Here is an 8,622-nt window from a genome sequence, read left to right on the forward strand (position 1 = left end):
TTCATGTGGGGTGAACTACTTCATAGCAGTTGCTCCATTTCACATCCTCTACAAATGCGTGTGTTCGCCAGCTTCATAACATATGCTTACATAACCTGCAGTGTCCGGTCAGGAAGTGGGTAAGGAGCCTCAAGTCACCTTTTGATTTTCCCAGGAACTGAGTTGACCTCTTCCGGTCAGGGTAGAGCAGAGTTTTTTTCTTTGTAAAGATACCCAATGCAGTCTCATCACATCTATCGCAAAAAGCTCGATGGGAGATGGAGTTTTGATGCTGTATTAAAAGTTAACAGTATACGTTTCAGAGGAAACCGGTGATTTCTTAGCAGACCGTTTCGCCAGCCTGTCCGCATGATCGTGACCCTTATTTCCTGTATGTCCTTTCCGCCACTTTGTCGTGACATTATTATAAACATTAGCCTCTTCAAGTGATTGCCGACAGGACTTCAATAAAGATGATGTAGTTCGATGCCTACTAAGCGCCAGCATAACCTGTTTGCTATCAGTGCAGATTATAACGTTTCTGCCAACTTTTTTGGAGTCATGATCACATTAGCTGCTAAATTTATACCAGTTATTTCAATCCAACCCAACTCTAGCGAAATGGAAAGGTGCAGCTGGAGCATAAGTGTAGATGGTTAGCGTTTTACCTGTGCTATAGTTGCTCTGGGATATCGTCTCAACGCCAAAGTGTGGCCTGTTTAAGAAAGTAGGTGTGATGTAGTCTGTACGAGCTTCATGGAGGGATTGTTTACGAATATCCTCACTCCAAAGTTCACTCCGGACTATTCCCATTTTTATTCCCATTCAAACGTCACCACGGCCACCTTTCTGAGAATTTCAAGTTTTTATATGGTTTTTTTGCAATGAAACAATCCGTAATATGAAAGTTAAAAACTGCATCACAAAGTAAATGCCATTTGGTGAGTGAACGTTGTTTCTTCGATTGTTAATAATGCCTAGATTTAGTAAAAGACCACGCTTTAACCAATGGTCTGACTTTGAAAGAGGATCCTCGAGCAACTAACGAATGTGAAAATCGTCTCCTTAGACAAATGGGTCTTAGAGACAGATTTCGATTTCAGGTTGCAATTGGTGTTAACTGGATGAGAGATTTGAGGCAGATAGTGTCGCGGAGAGCTGTATACCGACGAATTTCATCTTTTAATCTCCACTATTACCGACATTTATGACATCTACCTTTGACGCAACTTCACAAAAGAGGCAGACTTCTGTGGTGCCAAAAAAGACAACGTTGGATCGATGAATGGGATCACATAATTTAGAAGCGAAGCCCGGTTCAGTTTCTCGGAATTCCGTGGCGAGCGGCGCAGATTAGATTTTGCCCTTCGAGGTCACGTCGGCCAAACACCTGGTATTATAGTATGGGGTGCGATATCGTTGGGGTATAAGTCACCTCTAGTCGTCATCCCTGACAGTTTAAATGCACACCGATATATCTACGAGGTTTTATAGCCCGTTGTAATACCCAGGCTAAACGAACGCCCTAACATCATATTCCAGAAGGATAACCTCATATTGTCCACATCTGTCAAAACTTCCTACACAAAGAAGGAGTAGAAATTCACTCCTAGCCTGGTGGGCCGCTATACAGGATGATTCATTAGCTCTATGACAAACGTTGGCAGATGAAAGGTGATGCGATTCTAAGGAAAAAATGTTATATGAATATGGGTCCGATTCATTTTGGTTAAAGAGTTACAAGCCTTTGAAAATTTTACACAGTTTAATAGGCAAATGAAAATGTAACATAAAAAATAAGTTTAAAAATTACAAAAATCGCAACAATAATTATGAAACACAAATACAGAGTTGGCTGTGATAACAAAACTGAGTTCTTTATGTCAAACATTTCAATTTACTCTATTCTGTGTGTTTCAGAGTTTTGATCGAAAACGAAAATGCATGTATTTACGACTGAAGAATATGCAGATATTATTTTTGTATACGGGTTTTGTAACGGAAACGCTCTGCAAGTAGCTAGAGAATACCTTCGTAGGTTTCCAAATAGACATCAACCTGCCCATACAGTGTTTAGTGCATCATTTCGCAGACTGAGAGAAACAGGTAACCCCGCTCCACTACATTCCATTCGTCCCCATGATGTGAATGTACAAAATGAAGAACGTGTTATTGATTTAGTACTTGACGACCCTTCAATTAGTACTCGGCGTATAGCGAGCATGTTACAAATATCCCAAAGTTTTGTATGGCGTGTATTGAATCGAGAAATGTTACATCCATTTCATCGCCAAAATGTTCAAGCATTACATCCTGGAGATACTGAGCAACGCTTAGCATTTTGCCAATGGATTATTCAGCAACATGCTCAAAATAATAACTTCATTTCCCAAGTTCTGTGGTCTGATGAAGCGTGTTTCACTAGGGACGGCATAAATAATTATCATAACGAACATGTGTGGTCCTTGCAAAATCCACATGCAATTAGACCAGGAAGATTTCAGCAACGGTTTAGTGTAAACGTTTGGGGTGGCATTTTTAACAATTCTTTGCTACGTGTATGTGTGATAAATGAACGCTTAAATGCAAATATGTACAGAAATTTCTTGGGACATAACCTTTTAGATTTTATCGACGACGTACCACTTAACATCGTTCAAAATATGTGGTATCAGCACGATGGTGCACCACCACATCGAGGAAGAGAAGTCATCGCTTGGTTACATGAATATTTTCCAAAGAAATGGATTGGCAATGGAGGTCCAGTAGTCTGGCCACCACGATCCCCAGATCTAAATCCGCTGGATTATTATTTCTGGGGACACATGAAGCAGGTTGTGTATCATGTAGAAATTACTACCCGTCAGTAACTACTGGACAGAATTCAAGATGCAGCTAATAGCATACGGAATGATCCAAATATCATACGTCGTGTGATAGAATCTTTACTTCGTCGATGTGAAGGCGGACATTTCGAACAATTTTTGTAATTTTTAAACTTATTTTTTATGTTACATTTTCATTTGCCTATTAAACTGTGTAAAATTTTCAAAGGCTTGTAACTCTTTAACCAAAATGAATCGGACCCATATTCATATAACATTTTTTCCTTAGAATCGCATCACCTTTCATCTGCCAAAGTTTGTCATAGAGCTAATGAATCACCCTGTATAACGCGGTTACCATAAGCGGCAAACACCTCACATGAACTTCGTTGTCATCTACAGTAAGTCTGGTATGAGATATCACAAGGTACCATTGATAATCCCATTCAGAGGATGCCTCGCAAAGTTATACAGTGCATAAACAATCGTGGGGATGTGATATTTTATTGACATAAATTATTTGTAATTTTTTTTAATTGTTATAATATAGTACTGAAATAAATAGAAATTATTTGTAAAAATTTCAACTTTGTCACTCAGCTCTTTCGAAGTGTTGCAATTTTTTTGGTACATAGTTTTATACATCGTAATAACAGAAAGAAGAGATGCATACTTTTTCCTGCATCGTATGATCTGGAAATGTTTTGGCAGAACGAATTTGAATATCAACAGTTATCACAGCTCACACTCTTAGGTAAGCAAAACAAGTGGGCCAAATTTACTTAGGGTTTACTGCAACGTCATCACTAGGTATTAGTCTATCTGGAATATTTTTTTGGCAAATATTCCTTTCTATATTAAAATTTATCACTGAATAAACTAAAATGTAGAAAACATTGTTATTTTCTAATGTAATAACTTGCCCACCAGCTCCATAAGTACTTAACTATGATTACAATAACGATCTCCGTCGAAATCTTTGAAAAGCATCAAACGTGGATTAAAAAATCTTGTTATCATATTTACTACACCAAAGTGTAACTGTCAACATGATAACAAACGATTAAGGAGATAGATAGGAGGAGATGTTAAGAAGAAAATATATGAGAGACAATATGGTGAAAACAGAATGTAGTGTGACTGAAGAACCTTTAATTAACAACCGATTATATTTGCGTTGTAAATTTAATTACAGTTAAACCGGCTTTTATACGATCCCTATTCACGTCATAACGATTTTAATGTGTTACGAATTTATTTTAATAGGTACTTAAGAAATTTCTAAAATTTATTCAATGTGTAATTTTAGATGCGGTAGTTATACGTACACAAAAATAGTTTTACATGTATGTATATTTATAGAAGTATGTTTGGAGAAAGAGTTTATTTATTTATTTTATATCTATCATATCACAAAGATGGAGATTTTAGATATTAAAATACAACCGTATTTATGTAAAATTTCATTCTTTTAGGTTTTTTAACATGACAAATTAGCAAATAGTTTTTTGGTGATTAGTAATAGAAGGCGCAAGTTGAGTTTTACTATAGAAGCTTTTAACTCGAGTTATGTGGCCAAATATAAAGTTGTTCAATGCCATGATTTCAGACTAGATAGAAGTCCCAATTAGAGCTATTGTTTATTCTTAAATTGATACTAAACTTCGACTAGGACTGGGACGTACAGTACAGGATATGAGAATGAATAAAATCCATTGGAGTTAAGTCTGGTAACATACATGGCCAATTTATGAAAACCCATCCCCCATTCATCTTTCTTCAAACGCTTCATTAATCATTATGAGTGTTGATAATTATTATATTAGGTTCTTCGGAAAGTAATTTCGTTTTTTCCCAACAGTTTACCAACTTAACATTTAAGCCACATAATCATTATACCTATGTATAATTTGACAACTGGCTTGTTTGTGAAATAGCCCGCTTGATTCTACATGGTAGTTTTTGGTTGGTATCCGATAATTGTGGTCAAGATTTATTGCCAGAACGCCAGTGCCAAAACTGGTTTGCAAAATTGCTATCCAGCAAGTTTGATGTTGAAGATGCATCTTCAACGTTCTGACATTAACTTATGCAAACCGCCCAGTAACAACTCGTGAGATTGCCGAAAGATTAAATTTATTGAATTCGACCGTTCATGGGAAGAACATGGGGTAGAGTTCCACCAAGGTAATGCTAGACCTCCTACAAGTTTAGTAATCTGCCAAAAGCTTTTATAGATTTGATGGGATACACTGTGACACCCAGGGACCGGCGTCAGAGATTTGGTCGCTACAGGCGAAAATGGATTTGGCCAACCTTGCCGAAATAAAAACCACATCTTTTGCGTTTCGCCTACATCACATCTCACTGCATGTTTTTGTGACTCATTAAGATTCATAATGATTCTAGTATAACTTCTTTTGGCATGTACGCCACAATTTTTCTAAGCTTTTCTTTTTTGTTACTGATTCAAGGTACCGAGCCAGTGATTGAGAGATGTTACCAACCACCCCAATAATTTTGAACATGTATTTTTTTATTTTACTCACACTTCTTTTCCATACTCTTTAAGAATGTGTGTTTTTCTAGAGCATTCTTGAGCAAGTATTGAACGGAAGACCTGGGGTGAAGACTACCGCATTTGGGCACCACAGGTCTTGTTGTACGTTAGGTGATAGTGGCTTTCTTGGAGCTTCCCTAAAATCCATCAACTTTGACGCCACCACTTGTAACATACTTTCCAGTGGTACAGTAATAAATATTTGATATACAGTAGTAAAGTACGTTAAAGCCATATAATTTTCTGGTTTCTTTTGATGTTGATTATGGTTCTTCACACATTCGGTCTGGAACTTTTAATCTTTTAAACTTATTTTCTGTATTGACATGTGTTGGTATCTCCAATGCTGTTTGACGTCATAAAGTGGGAGATGCTTCCTCCTGTTATCTTCCTCATGGTTGTATGTATATAGGAAAGCGGAGGGTATGCTTACGCATACAGCACCTGGGCCCCAACGGGCCCCTTGTACGTCCTCCTACACTCTCTCCGGCTACATCAACCAGCCTAAGGAGTTTCCGAAGGCTAGGATACAGCTCAGAGGTGTGTTCCTAATGCCATCTGTGGTCGGCCATTCCTCTCCGAAGTCTCTCATTCTGAGGTCTTGCAGGGTGGGGCATTCACACAAGATGTGTCGGACCGTCTCCTCGCTCTCTTTACAGAGGCGACAGAGAGGACTAACAGCAAGCTTAAGGTTATAAAGATGCTTGTTTACCTTACAGTGACCCGTGACGAGTCCCGTTACAATTCGTAGAGCGTTTCTACCAAGCCTTACGAAAGACAAGGCTGCCTCTGCTGAAGGATAATGTAATACTTCCTTAGACAGATGGCAGCCTTTAACCCTATCCCACCAGTTCATAAACTTTTTGTGGGTAAAATCTTTAATTATCTCAATCTGAGTTGATAAGGACGGAGCGATTATCGGTTCTGGCGAACATGGCGCTCGCTTGGCAGCCCTTTTGGCAAGCCTATCAGCGTGCTTGTTACCTGAAGAAGTCGAGTGTTCTTTTATCCATTGAAGTATAACACAGTTATGCACTGCGGCCTTCTCCAATGTCAGATGACAACCCATAACAAGTCCTGAAGTAATTGTTATTCTACTCAGGGCCAAAATAGCTTGTCTACTCTCAGTATAAATTGTAAAAGTCTTACCTACCAAGTTGGATCTGACAATAACGTCAGCGGCAAGTTGTATGGCGATTAATTCCGCCTGTATGACGGTGGTACTTTTACCTAGAGGTTCAGATACATGGAGTCGTAGATCGTACGAGAAGACTCCCGCTCCAGCTCCTTCCCGTCTCTTTGAACCATCAGTGTAGATTTTAAGGCTGTTTTTTACCTCCACTTCTGTGGAACTGTCTTCCTCATGGTTATTTTGATCTACTTTTTGTTGTTTGAGAGACGAAGATTACCAGAAATGTTCTTTTAGTTACTGGTCGATCTGTACAGATTTATCTATTTAATGTGCTCTTCAAAAAGTATCTTTTTTTGATGTACTGACTAATCTTGCAAATACTGAGCAGTTTATTCTGAGAAAATTCTTGATCTAAAGTTTATATAATCTTTTCATACATTCTCTTAGGCTCATTTCTGGCTTATAGTCTTATGACCTTGACATACAACTTTGAAATCCAATTAGATTAGCTCAACTTGACTTTGTGTAGTGCACACATTACTTCATCATACTCCTTGGAATATGATTTATGGAAGTTAATAATCATGGATTTCGCCTCTTTGTACTCTCCAAACGTGTCATAGATATCATTTATTATCTAATTGATTATATACATTAAAATTTCAAGATATAAAGATGTTAGCTGATGTAGAAGAACGTCACCTCAAGTTTCAATTATATAAAATTATTGCGAAATTCCTAAAACCACCAACGCCTAAGTAATGTTTTTTTATTATTATGTTAAACATGTTATTACAACTTATCAACTTATTACATGGCCTGTATTATATTTATGTCATTGTCAGTCATTATAACGAATTAATTCGTTACATCGATGCTGCAAACACATCATTAGAACGAACGCCTTGCCTTTTCGCAATATCGAGGATTTTCTGCAAATATTTTATCGCCTCATAGCAACTATCAATGATCATCTTGCCAAGACTTTCCAGAAAAGGTACGATTTGTCGTTGTTGCTGAGATTGTTATAGCCATCTGTTGGTGTAATATATGGTTGTACCTTTCTAGTGTTTCCATAAGTTTTCACACTCATTGAGGACGTCATTCAATTAAACTCTCAAATACGTTGTTAAAAGAGAAGCCGCCTATAAGAAATGTGAGATATCCATAAATATTATTTAAATGACCGATCGATACCGTCTAAAAAGGATTATTGAAATTTAACGATAAGCTTAATACGATTTGTTATAACAAAATTCATGAGAATGATGTAATTCTTGAAATATTAACAAATATACGGTTACTAAATAAATAAAAACCAAATAATCCTTGAATTTCAAAGAAATTAACACACTATATATAGAAATATTATTTAAGAATTTTTTTAGTATAGATCAATCAAAAACGAATTTATTCTACATTATACGAAACATTGACCTTAACACCTCGCTTTCGATGGAATGCAGAACCCATCTTTACAATACCGCTACCGATTTCCGTTCTTTAGAAAAGGAAAGTTGTTCAACCGACGAGATTATAAAGCGTTAGTGTGTCAATGGGTCTAAACCCATAACAGAATTACATCATTATTACAACCAAGTAATAAAAAGAGTTTTCTTCTAAAAATATACTCATCTTCAAACATCAAGATGTTAGAAACGTTTTAATTCGAAGAAATTAAACGAAATCGACTAGAATACCAATTTTTCTATTTTAATCAAAGGTTTAATTAGACTTTAAATTCAATATAAATTCGTTACGATGTATTTAATAAATATGGAAACTACTCAATAAAAATTGTAAATGTCGAATCATTTATGGAGTGTTAATTAAAGGGTCTACATCGTATTCGGCTTTAAAATTTAATAAATTACGTAACGGTGACTAATTCACCAATTTTGTTTATTGTGAGGAACTCGCAAATAAACGTTTACCCTTTTAATATTGTAGCCGTAAGATTTCTACAATTAACACCTGTATAATTTTAAAAGATTAAAAATGTCTATTATTTCTGTTGACATATCGAGTTTACTTTCAATACTTTCCAAGCGGAAATATAACATTTAAGAGATGTGGTTTAAATTAAAGATTATTTTTATAATTGATTTTAAATTTTAATAGATTGA

This window comes from Onthophagus taurus, chromosome 6 (assembly GCF_036711975.1).
Source record: "Onthophagus taurus isolate NC chromosome 6, IU_Otau_3.0, whole genome shotgun sequence".
Lineage (NCBI taxonomy): Eukaryota > Metazoa > Arthropoda > Insecta > Coleoptera > Scarabaeidae > Onthophagus > Onthophagus taurus.